General features: G+C 38.3%; 1 protein-coding gene across 1 annotated transcript in view; it reads left to right on the forward strand.

Annotated features, from left to right (window-relative positions):
- Positions 1-13,552, forward strand: part of CXHXorf58 (chromosome X CXorf58 homolog) — a 50,175-nt gene that overhangs the window by 24,694 nt on the left and 11,929 nt on the right. The window lies entirely within an intron of this gene.

Below are 13,552 nucleotides of genomic sequence, written 5' to 3' on the forward strand. Positions count from 1 at the left end.
CAGAATAAAAGGCTGCTCTTGCATCAGCTTTTTTTTAAACTGGCATGTTGTTTTTACAAAGCACCTTTTGATTGACCTATTCTAAATTATAATACAAATAATAATGAATTTGTTACTATAGTAGACACGACCTAGCATACCTAATCATTATTGAGGATTGTAAGGACCTGGGGCAGAATGTCTCATCTGCTTCAATGTTGTATTGGGATATTTTTCAAGTATAAAAAAGGTTTTGAGTAATATTTACTGATCTCCTTTTGATCTGATCATCTTATTCCTGGTATAGTACAAATTATTGATATTTTTTGTGATCTAGGCTGTTAGATTATATCAAACCTTACCAGGAACTACGATAATTAAACAAAGTACATTCTTTTTTTTTTTTAGTTTTTTGCCTTTTTAAAATATTTTATTTATTTATTGGAGAGAGAGCAGAGCTAGAGAGAGAGCATAAGCAGTGGGGGTGGGGGCCCAGAGGGAGTGGAAGAAACAGACTCCCCACTGTGCAGGGAGCCCAACGTGGGGCTTGATCCCAGGGCCCTGGGATGGTGACCTGAGCTGCAGGCAGACACCTAACCAACTGAGCCACCCAGGCACCCCAACAAAGTGCATTCTTTATTGAACTTTAAAAATACAATTTTTGGGATCCCTGGGTGGCGCAGCGGTTTGGCGCCTGCCTTTGGCCCAGGGCGCGATCCTGGAGACCCGGGATCGAATCCCACGTCGGGCTCCCGGTGCATGGAACCTGCTTCTCCCTCTGCCTGTGTCTCTGCCTCTCTCTCTCTCTCTCTCTGTGACTATCATAAATAAATAAAAATTTTTAAAAAATACAATTTTTGATTTTGTTTAACATTTAAAATATGGAGGTTGATAGCTGATTTAACTCAGGCAAAGCAGTCTATAAATAGATCTCATTCTCTATTAAAACATTTTCTTAAGTGATAAGGAATATTGGAGTAAATGTGTATGATTCCCACTAGAATATATTTAACATAAACATGTACTCTTCCATATTAATGTATTATTATTTGATATCCAAAATTAGGATGGATAATCCCCTTGTTTTCAGAGCTTGTACTGGGCGCCAGTTGAATAGAAAATATGTATTTATCCTCATGAGTCATACATACTCATTCATTAAGTTGGGAAGCAGTCCCTCATCCAATCAAATTCCATTCAGGTTCAGTCTACCCATAGTATGTGCAATAACAAAGCTAGGGAAGATTTCAGGTAACAGGTTGAACGAAAAAGACAAAAGAACAGACTCTACGTTTCAGGGCACCCACTTCTCATATTTCATTAGCTCTGACTTTGTCCCATTGTAATGCCTAGCTACGAGGGAGGCTGGGAAATGTACACTTGTTTTAGGCAGTTATGTACCCAACTAAAATTCTATTGTTATAAAAGAAAAGGATAATGGATATTAAGGCATAAATAGCATCCACTGCCAGACAGAGATCAGGTCTTCTATTGATTATTTTAACTCACATTAAACAGTGTAACCACATCACAGAAAATCTTTTTAAAGGTAGAATTACACATAATCTCATCACTGTAAAATAACAACTGTTTTCATTTGCTTATATCTTTCTAAATACATACATATTTTCACATGGTTGTAATCATAAGTAACAGATTTTAAATTTTCACTTAATATATCTTAAACATAGTCCATTAAAAATTAATTTTTAATTTTTTAATTATTTATTTATTTATTCATGAGACATACAGAGATGCAGAAACATAGGCAGAGGGAGAAGCAGGCTCCCTGCAGGGAGCCTGATGCAGCACTCAATCCCAGGACTCCGGGATTGTGACCTGAGCCAAGGGCAGACACTCAACCACTGAGGCACCCAGGTGCCCCAATTTTTATTTTATTTTATTATTTTTTTTCCAATTTTTATTTTTGAAAAATTTTTTTTACTTTAAATTCAGTTAGCCAACATATAGTACATCATTAGTTTCAGATGTAGTGTTTGAGCACCCAGGTGCTCCAGACGCCTGGGTGGCTCAGCGGTTGAGCATCTCCCTTTGGCTCAGAACGTGATCCCGCGGTCCCAGGATCAAGTCCCGCATCGGGCTCCCTGCATGGAGCCTGCTTCTCCCTCTGCCTCTCTCTGTTTCTCATGAATAAATAAATAAAATCTTTTTAAAAAAATAACACCCAGCACTCATCACATCATGTGCCCTCCTTAGTGTCTATTACCCAGTTACCCTCTACCCCCCGACCTCCCCTCCAGCAACCCTCAGTTTGTTTCCTATAGTTAAGAGTCTATCATGGTTTTTCTCCCTCTCTGATGACTTCCCATTCAGTTTTCCCCTCTCTTCTCCTATGATCCTCTGTAAAAAAATAATTTTTAATGGCCACATGATAGCCCATCGGGTTGATGTGGCATAATTTACTTCGGGTTGATGTGGCATAATTTTACTTCTAATTTTTCATTTTTGTTGCTAATTAATGCTAGAATGAATATCTTCATACAGTCTTTTTCCTTTGGTTTTCTTTCTGATACTTATTTTTTACCTAATTGCACTGTAATCAGAAAACATGATTTGTACGATACTGATTCTGGGAAAATTGTTGACTTTATAGCCAAGTATATGATCAGTTTTCATAAATGTTTTTTGAACTTTTAAGAAAGAATGTATATTTTCTTTAGCTGGATACAAGGTTCTACTCATGTCCTTTTGATCAAACTTGTTAATTATATTATTTCTGTTTTCTATATACTACTAATTTTTGGTCTATGTGACAAGAGTTACTGAGGAAGGTATATGTTCTATAAGTTTCTCCTTGTGTCAATTTTTGCTTTTTGTTTTTTGAAGATATCATCAGGTACATACATAGTTTCGGAATTAATGTCTCTTGAATGTTATCTTTTTGTGGTTACTATCTTTATTCCTAATAACCCATTTTGCCTTGGAGACTATTTTGTCCAATATGAACAGAGCTACTCTAGCTTTCTTCCGGTTAGTGTCTATCTGGTGTATCCTTTTCCATCTCTTCATATTTTCATCCTTTTTATGTTTCAGAGACTGGCTAGATGCTCACTAATTCCATTTCTTCTTCCTGGAAACGCAGGAAGAAGCCCAGCTCTTTGCAGTTATGTTGGGACCACCGGAGAATGTGGGTAGCAGTGATGTATGCCACTTCTAGGCTTGGCCCTTAAAATGCCATCCATACTCTTTATATGTTCTCTCTCCCTTGCTCACGTGGCTCAAGGCAAAGAACTCCAAGACTGTGGAACTAGGATCGATGGATCCCAGATTCCTATATCACTGATTGAAGGAGTGACAGCCAGAGCAGCAGCCTGACCTGATGAACTGTGATGTGAGCAAAAATTAAACCTTGTTGTGTTAAGCCCCAGTGATCTTAGGGGTCGATTGTTCCAGCAGCTAACATTAATTATTCTGATATACTATGTCTTTGTATTTTAGGTTTTCTCTACGGTACCACAAATATCTGGATTGTTTTGTTTTGTTTCATTTTAGTCCAATCTGAGGATATCTTTCTTTTGACTGGTGAGTTTAGAACATTTACACTTTACTGTGATTTTAATTGATTGTTGGCATGTGCCATTCTCTTTACCATTTTATCTTGTGATATCTATCCTGCTTTTTCTATATCTTCTTCCCCTTCCAAGTTTTTTTCAGATTATTCTTTTGATTCCACACTGTTCCCTCTATTGGTCTATTCCTCTTCTTTGTAATTACTCTTAAATTTTATCATGTGTGCTTAAAATCTAAATCAATAGCTCCAGCCCCCTCCCAAACTATCCAGGGGCCTTCAGATGGCTAATCACCATCCTCTTGGTCTTAAAAGTCATTGTTTATACAATATTTGAGCACACCATCTTATTTTTAACCTCCAAATTAGACGTTGTTTTATAAATCTCCAACTTTCCTTCTGGGGTCGTTTCTCTTTATCCTAATATGTACTCTTAAAAGTTCCTTTTTATTTATTTACCCATGAGAGACACAGAGAGAGGCAGAAACACAGGCAGAGGGAGAAGCAGGCTCCCCACAGGGAACCCAATGTGGGACTTGATCCCAGAACCCGGGGATCACGACCTGTGCCAAAGGCAGACACCCAACCACTGAACTACCCAGGTGCCACTTCACCCTATTCTTAAATACATAATTTAAGTTGGTATCAAATTCTATGTAGATGGTGGTATTCTCTCAGCAATCTGAAGTTAATGTTCCACTGTTGCTGCCAGGCTAGTTGTTGCCTTTTACCTGACCTCTCTTTTCTGACAACTTTTAAGGTTTTCTCTTCCCATTTTGTGTTCTTCAGTTATGTAGAAGATTGTCCCACATTCTCTCTCATCTACCTCCATTTTCTTTCACTTTACTGTCCTGTGAGAGTCTGACTTTATGCAGATGTCTCAGTTCCAATTCCCTACTTTCCCTGTTCCAAGATCTTGTCTCACATACATACATGAAGTCATTCAAACCCAAGACTTAAGGTTCCTGAGAGGTGATGGATATGCTTAGGGTCCTCAGTCACAGACCATAGTTAGTTTGGAGCTCCCTCTTTATTTCTCACTCCTGAAGATTTTCCTACTTACAAGTTTAATGATACCTTTTTTTTAAAAGGTTTATTTATTTGAGAGAGAGAGAGAGAGAGAGAGCGCAAATGCACGGGGCGGGGCAGAAGGGAGAAGGACAAGCAGATTCCGTGCTGAGCAGGGAGCCTAACACAGGGCTCAATCTCGGGATGCTGAAACCATGACCCAAGTTGAAACCAAGAGTTGGACTCTTAACCAACTGCACCACCCAGGCAACCCTCGATGATACCTTTTATTTATTTTTATTTTAGAGATTTTATTTATTTATTTGAGAGAGAGAGAGAGAGGGAGAGAGCGAGAGCAAAAGAGCACAAGCAAGGGGGAGAGGCAGAGACAGAAGGAGAACCCGATGTGGGGCTTGATCCCAGGACCCTGGGACCACGACCTGAGCTGAAGGCACAAGCTTAACTGACTGAGCCACCCAGGCGCCCCTCAACAACACATTTTTTTTTCAATGACACATTTTTTAAAGATGTTTTTCTGTATTTTATTTAGGGTTTCTGTGGTTTTTGCAGTGGAATGGTTTTTCAGAATATTTAGTTCGCCATTTTCTCATCATAAGTGAAAGTCCACATTGTCTCTTCATTCTTTTGAATTATATCCTCAGGATTAAAATCTTGAGTGGTACTACTTACTGCATCAGAGAATTTAAACATTTTTATAACAGTTCACATGCATTGTTGAACTGCTTTCCAGCCGTTCTCTTTTTGAGGGGTAAGTACTATATTTGTTTATCTACCTCATGGAGGCAGAGTGGTATCAAGAGACTATGGGCTTTGAATCAATTGAACTTGGCTCTCCCTCCCCCTACCCCATCTCTCTCTATTTTTCCACTCTTCACATATATAGAGATTATAGAAGTATTTTCCTTAAATGTTTTGTGGTTTGAGATGTCAGAGAATTAAGAAAGAAGGCACCACTTGAGAGGCAGAGAATGAAGATACACGTAGAAGAACTTCTGGCTAAAAATGTAGGCTTCGATACCTTAGTTTCAGCTGCATGCTCAAACTCCAATAAAATTACAGTGAAGAGATTTTTTTAAAGGTATAAGCCTTCAATGATAAAGAGAACAGAAACAGAATTTTGTCAGTTGGAAAACTTCTAAGTGGTAGTTGACGTAGCAGATCTGAGAACCTAACTTAAACTGGCCTTAAGGAAAGCTAAGAAACCACTTTACCCCATGGGACCCCCACAAGACTCGAGAATTGGCAACAGCAAACAAGTTACCTTTGGAAGCGAAGGGTGAAGGAAAAGGATTTGGCTGAAAATCTGTGTAAGAAGTAATTAGAACACCAAATCCCTTCCCCACTGTTATGGGTTGAATTGTGTCCTGTCCTCTCCCTGGGAAAAGATATTTTGAAGTCCTAACCCTCAGTACCTCGGAATGTGACCTTATTTGGAAATAGAGTTGTGGCAGATGCAATTAGTTAGGATGAGGTCATACTAGAGTAGGGGGGCCCCTAATCCATTTGGACTGGTGTCTTCAACAGAATTTGTTAAAACAGGAATTGAAATGGTTGCCTCTAAGGATCAGAAAATGGGGGAAAGAAAGGCAGAGCCTAGTGGATTTTATAATAATCATTGTAGAACCATCTGACCTTTAAAACTCTGTGCAAGTATACATTTGATTTTAAAAACAAAAAAAAAATTTAAACACAAGAAAACAGGAGAATTGTTGGGACGGAGATACAAGTGTGCCAGAATAGACCATGTTTAGCTTGCTCAAGCTGGTTGTGAAATTTCTGGAAATTTCATGAACCACTTGTTAAATACAGCCATTATTAAAACTAAAATTGTATAACCTTACAATTAAGTAAACTATTATATTAAAAGCACAGTTAGTTACTCAAAACTCATCACTTCTGGGGCACCTGGGTGGCTCAGTTGGTTAAGCGTCTGCCTTTGGCTCAGGTCGTGATCCCAGGGTCCTGTGATTGAGTCCCACATCAGGCTCCATGCTCAACGGAGAGTCTGCTTCTCCCTCTGCCTCTCCCTCTGGCTTGTGCTGTCTCTCTCTCTCAAATAAATAAGGAAAATCTTCAAAAAAGAAAAAAACACCTCACTTCCTAATTACATTTTACTATGATCCTGTGGTCTCGAGGTTATTTTTATGTATTGCATCTGTCTGGTAGAAATGCCAAATAACAGCGTGCTACTGGACATCTCTGCTCACCTCTGTGTTGTGATATCTTGCTGGTTGTTTATTTCTTAAACTTTTTAATTAAGTATAACACACTTACAGGAAACCATATAAAACAAATACACAGTTTAATGAATTATTGTAAGGCAACAGACCTTTGTAACTACCATCCATGTCAGAAAAAGCAGCAAGGCCAACCACCACAGAAGCTCTCCACTGGCTCCCCCTCCCCTAGGAGTACCATACTTCTGATCTTTATGGTAACCGTGTCATTACTTTATAGTTTTATCACCTAAGTATGCATCCGCAAACACAAACACTATGGTTTCGTTTCTTCTATTATTTTTATATGGCTTTTACCTCTTTTTAATCTGTAGGTGCCCATCCACTTCTTTTGTTCCTCCTTACAATTTGTTGACAAACCAGAGTGTTTATCTGTCGCATCTCCCATGATCTTAATTTTGCTGATTGAATTCCTGTGGGATAGCTTAATATGTTCTTTTGGCCTCTGTGCTTCCTGGAAATTGGTAGGTGGACCTAGAGACTCGTTCTTTATTATCAACAACAATGACAACAACCAAAATACTAATTGAGCAACTATGTATTGAACATTTAGTACACGCCTGAATGGGATGCTATAAAAATACGAAGTAATTTTTGAAGAACTGTCATTAATTCAGGCAACTGACAGAATGTCCTCAAGGGACGAATTGCTCTGGCTCACTCTGTAACATTAGCTTGGTTGCCAACTCAGACGGCATCTCCAGAAGTGTTAGGCCTTATGGGTGAAGCATATATGAACTGACAAAGGGGAGGTACTACTGATACTAGTGCAGCCATGCCTTCCTGAAGAAAGAATTAAATGTAGAACCACTTGTACAGAAACCTCTGGTTTTCAAGGCTGGTTTTAACACCAGTACATTTCCCAAGCGCTACTGACAGTGATCACAAATTTCATAGGGACAGTTTGTAGGAACTCAGCAAGAAAGCGTTTTTTAAAAACAAGAGGAGGAAATATCATTAGATATTTCTAAGTAATCAGAGCCTTAAATTAACAAAAGCGCACAGATTAATTTGATGTTATAACTTGATGCTCTCTACAACTTCTTCCTATGATAAAGCAATAATAGTCTCTCTAATTAATGCTAATGACTTTTAGTATAATACTGACAACTTGAAGAAATGTTGATTTGCTGAAAAACCAAACATCAAGGCTTCCTACTCATGAACAGTACTTGGCTGGCTAAATTGTTTTAACTGGTTTAATTTAAAAGAGTTTTGTGGCTTATTTTCATAGTGTACTAGTGAACATTTTATGTTACATATATATTATGTTTACAAAATGGGGTTTTAGGAACATGAATTTAATTCACCTCTACTATTAAATCTTTGCTTAGAAGTAAGGTAAGATGTTCAGATTTGTGGACCAACAAGATAGGAAAGAGTGAAGATTGCCCCAAACCTCAAAATTTTCAACCCTACTCTATAATTTTACAATATTATATTCAGCTATGATTCATAGAAATGACATTAAGTTTAAAATATTCATGTGTATCATTTTTTAAAGTTCTCCAAGAGGAAGTCATTTCCTTCTGTATTTTTGGAAAAGTGAATATTCATTTCTCCCTCATAATATTAAATTATGACAATCCTTGGCATTCAAATTAACCTGTCAAATTATATGCTTCAAAATTCTCCAGGATTTGCAGAGATATGAGAATTTCTAAAAGTGAAAAATATCAAGATATAATGGCTATCAGCCAGACTAAAAAAATAAACATGAAAAATTATACCATCCCATCATGGAATATTAAGAATCAAACACAACCTGAGCTTATTTTGGATCAATAATTATAACGGGTTTCTATAAATAAAAAGCCTCCAGTGTTAAAAGATGTTGGATCAGCATTTCCGGAAATCTATGACTAATGCCATTATACTATCTGTCCCAGGGAGTTTTATTATGACATCATCTCTTCAGAAACTTTAAATATTAATCCATAAGTTATTCTCAGCATGCAACCCATCGCTTTTTTTTCTCATTCAGAGTACTTTCTCATTTAGCACAAGCAAGTTAATGTAATTCTTTCAATATTCTAAAGAAAATAGGATCAGATCATGATATTCAGATTTATGTCAATTTAAAGTAAAAATGCTCGATGCAAAGACTATGCATTGCCAGTCCCTTTTTGCCTTCCCAGATTATTTCTGAAAGCACAACATCAAAGGAACATTATTTCTGACAAAAATTTTACAGTGTCACTCCCAGGAATATATTTCTACAGTTTGAGCAATTTTGGAATAAATTAAATCATGATATTCCTATTTTCCTGCTTAAAAAAAAAAACAAATCTTTCTCTGGAAGGTAATTTTTCTCTCTGTCTCCAAAATGTGATTCCCCTACCCAGCTGTGGCAGGTGCTGTGGACGTCCTGCCATTTCCCATTCGCCTTTACTGCTTTGCAGCAGGCAGCCTAACTGCCAACTAGCAGCCCCTCACCACCTTTCTTTTCTTATTCATAAAAATCTCTATTCATATTTAATGGTATCATTAGGAAGACCACTGCAACGTGCTGATGATAAACAGCTTTTCACAATTAAACCTGAAAGAGTGCCTGGGTGGCTCAGTCAGTTGAGCTTCTGCCTTTGGCTCAGATCGTGATCCCAGGATCCCCGCATCAGTCTCCCTGTTTGGCAGGGAGTCTGCTTCTCCCTCTGCCTCTGCTCCTCCCTTGCTCATCTCTCTTGCTCTCTCTGGCTCAAATAAATAATATCCTTAAAAATAAATAAATTGAAATCTGGGAAATTGTGATTTTGTAAATGTCAGTATAGAGAAACAGCTGCAAAAAGAAGAACAGAGGGCAGCCCGGGTGGCTCAGCGGTTTCACACTGCCTTCAGCCCAGGGCGTGATCCTGGAGACCCGGGATCCAGTCCCCACGTCAGGCTCCCTGCATGGAGCCTGCTTCTCCCTCTGCCTGTGTCTCTGCCCCCCTCTGTCTCTGTGTGTGTGTGTCTCTCATGAATAAATAAATAAAATCTTTAAAAAAAAAGCAGAGTGGATTGAAAGACAAATGCAAAACCTGGAAAAGGAATATTTATTCCTTTCCTACTTGGAGCAACAGGTAAAACTGATGGTTTTGCTTTTGCTTTTGTTTTTGATAAGCAGACTGACTTTGTTCAGGGGACTTTGCTGCTGGAGCCCACCGCTGCTGGTTTTTGCACTGCAGGCCCGAAGTGCCAATTAATCCCCCTCCTGAGTGACCCTCACTCGGCTCCCAAAAGAAGTTGGTGGATAAAGATCCTGGCTCCTGTCTCTGGTAGAATAACTGAGATGTGTGTGTGTGTGTGTGTGTGTGTGTGTGTGTGTGTTCTCAGAACCTCCCCTGCACAAGTAAATCCTGGTCACCCTCAGTGGTGAGAAACTTAATAACACACATTATTGGCTGGCTGGTCTTCCTTGTCTTACTTCTCTGGTAACTTCCTCATTCTCCTACTGAGATTTCCATTCATTTGTTTGTTTTTGTACCTTCCAGATAAACTACTTGCCCTGGAATCCTTAGAGTCGGCTTCTGGGAAAGCCAACCTAAGACAGACCAGCCCTTACTGCTTTGGTTCATTCTTTCCTCAATATTTGAATTCAGTTGTCATTTCCTGATTTTATAGTGCAGTGAAGAGAGCAAATGTCAACCGTAGTTAGGAAATGAGTCTTCCACTCCTCTGACCATCCTATCTTCTTTGGACTCTGTGTCAAGGATAGTCACTTTAGTTCCTTTGCTAATGCTCCAAAATGATTTGGGAAGTATTCCCTCCTTTTCAATTTTCTGAAATAGTTTCCATAGAATTGGTGCTACAACTCATAGAATTTTAAGCCTGGAAGACACTCATGAAATTACCAAGTACTTGGCTGGACCTTGATTTGACTATAGAGACCCCAGAGACCCCCCTCCCTTTTTTTCTCTACAATTGAATATGGCTACCTGGAGAGAAGAATCATTTTGAGCATAACATAGTACCCCAAACAGACAAAAGCAGTACAAAAAAGAAAACTACACAATGGTATCACTCGTGAGCTTAGACACCAAAATCCTGAAATACAGTTTAGCAAATTAGGGACGCCTGGGTGGCTCAGTGGTTGAGCTTCTGCCTTCGGCTTAGGGTGTGATCCTGGGGTCCTGGGAACGAGTCCCACATCGGGCTCCCCGCAGGAAGCCTGCTTCTCCCTCTGCCTATGTCTCTGCTTCTCTATGTCTCTCATGAATAAATAAATATTTAAAAATTAGCAAATCAAACCCAGGAATATGTAAAAAGAAGTATACACCATGATCAAGTGGAGTTTATTCCAGGATGTAAAGATTCAATATCCAAAAGTCAGTGTAATCCATCATATCAACATGCTAAAGTAGAATAATCACATGATGATATAAGTGAAGCAGAAGCATTTAACAAAGTTAAACACTCATTCATAATAAATACTCTCAGCAAATTAGGAATTAGGGGAAGTTCCTCACTTTGATAAAGAGCATCTAAAAAATATTCTATAGCTAACCTCAGACATAATGGTAAAAGACTGAATACTTTCCTCCTAAGATCAGGAAGAGGACAAGAATGTCCACTTTCACTACTCTTTTTTGTAAGTTTCCATTTAAATTCCAGTTAGTTAACACACAGTGTACTATTAGTTTCAGGTGTACAATATAGTGATTCGGCCCTTCTGTACATCACCGGGTGCTCATCACAAGTGCCCTCCTTCATCCCCATCGCCTATTTCCCCCATTCCCCCCACCTCCCCTCTGGTGACCATCAGTTTGTTCTTTATAGTTAAGAGTCTGTCTCTTGGTTTGTTTCTGTCTCTCTTATTTTTTCCCCTTGTTTGTTTTGTTTCTTAAATTCCACATATGAGTGAAATCATATAGTATTTGTCTTTCTCTGACTGACTTATTTTGCTTAGCATAATACTCTAGCTCCATCCGTGTCACTGCAAATGGCAAGATTTCATTCTCTTTTACAGCTGAAAAAAATATATATCCATTCATCAGTCGATGGACACTTGGGTTGCTTCCATATCTTGGCTATTGTAAATAATGCTGCTATAAACATAGAAGTGCATGTATCCCTTTGAATTAATGTTTTTGTATTCCTTGGGTAAGTTGCTGGATCATAGGGTAGTTCTATTTTGAACTTGTTGAGGAACTCCATCCTGTCTTCCACAGTGGCTGCACTAGTTTGCATTCCCACCAACCAACATCGCCCAAGTGTTCCTTTTTCTCCACATCCTCACCAGCACCTGTTGTTTCTTGTGTTGTTGATTTCAGCCATTCTGACAGGTGTGAGGTGATAACTCATTGTGCATTTGATTTGCATTTCCCTGATGGTAAGGGATGTGGAGCATCTTTCTATGTGTCTGTTAGCCATCTGAATGTCTTTTTTGGAGAAATGTCTGTTCATGTCTTCTGTCCATTTTTTTATTGGATTATTTGTTTTTTGGGTGTTGAGTTATATCAGTTCTTTATATGTTTTGGATACTAACCCTTTATCAAATATGTTATTTGCAATTATCTTCTTCCATTCTGCAGGTTGCCTTTCGTTTTGTTGATTGTTTCCTTTGCTGTGCAGAAGCTTTTTATTTTGATGTAGTCCCAATAGGTTTTTTTTTCCAATAGGTTTCTTTTTGCTTGTATTTTCCTTGCCTCAGGAGACATGTCTAGAAAAATGTTGCTATGGCCAATGTCAGAGAAGTTGCTGCCTATGATCTCTTCTAGAGTTTTTATAGTTTCAGGTCTCACCTTTAGGTCTTTCATCCATTTTGAATTTTTGTGTGTGTGTGGTGTAAAAAAGTAGTCCAGTTTCTTTCTTTTGCATATTGCTCTCCAGTTTTTCCAATACCATTTGTTGAAGAGACTGTCCTTTTTCCATTAGATATTCTCTCTTCCTTTGTCAAAGATTAATTGACTGCATAATTGTGGGTTTATTTCTGGATTTTTCTATTCTGTACTGTTTATCCATATGTCTATTTTTGTGCCAGTACTATAGTGTTTTGATAACTATAGCTTTGTTATATAATTTGAAGTTCAAAATTGTGATGCCTTTAACCTTGCTTTTCTTTTTCAAAATTGCTATGGCCATTCGGGGTCTTTTGTGGTTCCATACAAATTTTAGGATTGTTTTTTTTAGTTCTGTGAAAAAAGCTGTTGGTATTTTGATAGGGATCGCATTAAATGTGTAGTTTGCTTTGGGTATTATAGACATTTTAACAATGTTTATTCTTCTAATCCATGAGCATGGAATGTCTTTCCATTGCCTTATGTCCTCTTCAGTTTCTTTCATCAGTGTTTTATAGTTTTCAGAGTCCGGTCTTTCACCTCTTTGGTCGGTTTATTCCTAGGTATCCTACTGTTTTTGGTGTGTTTGTAAATGGGATTGTTTTCTTAATTTCTCCTTTTGCTGCTTCATTATTAATGTCTAGAAGTGCAACAGGTTTCTCTATATTGAGTCTGTATCCTGTGACTTTACTGAATTTATCAGTTATAGCAGTTTTTTGGTAGATTTTTTTTTTTGGTAGATTCTTTAGGGTTTTCTATATATATGGTATTATGTCATCTGTAAATAGTGAAAGTTTTACTTCTTCCTTACCAATTTGAATGCTTTTATTTTTTTTTTAAAGATTTATTTATTTATTTATTCATGAGAGACACAGAGCGAGAGGCAGAGACGCAGGCAGAGGGAGACGCAGGCTCCATGCAGGGAGCCCGATGTGGGACTCGATCCCGGGACTCCAGAATCACATCCTGGGTTAAAGGCAGGCACCAAACCGCTGAGCCACCCAGGGATCCCCCGAATGCTT

This window comes from Canis lupus, chromosome X (assembly GCF_003254725.2).
Source record: "Canis lupus dingo isolate Sandy chromosome X, ASM325472v2, whole genome shotgun sequence".
Taxonomy (NCBI): Eukaryota; Metazoa; Chordata; class Mammalia; order Carnivora; family Canidae; genus Canis; species Canis lupus.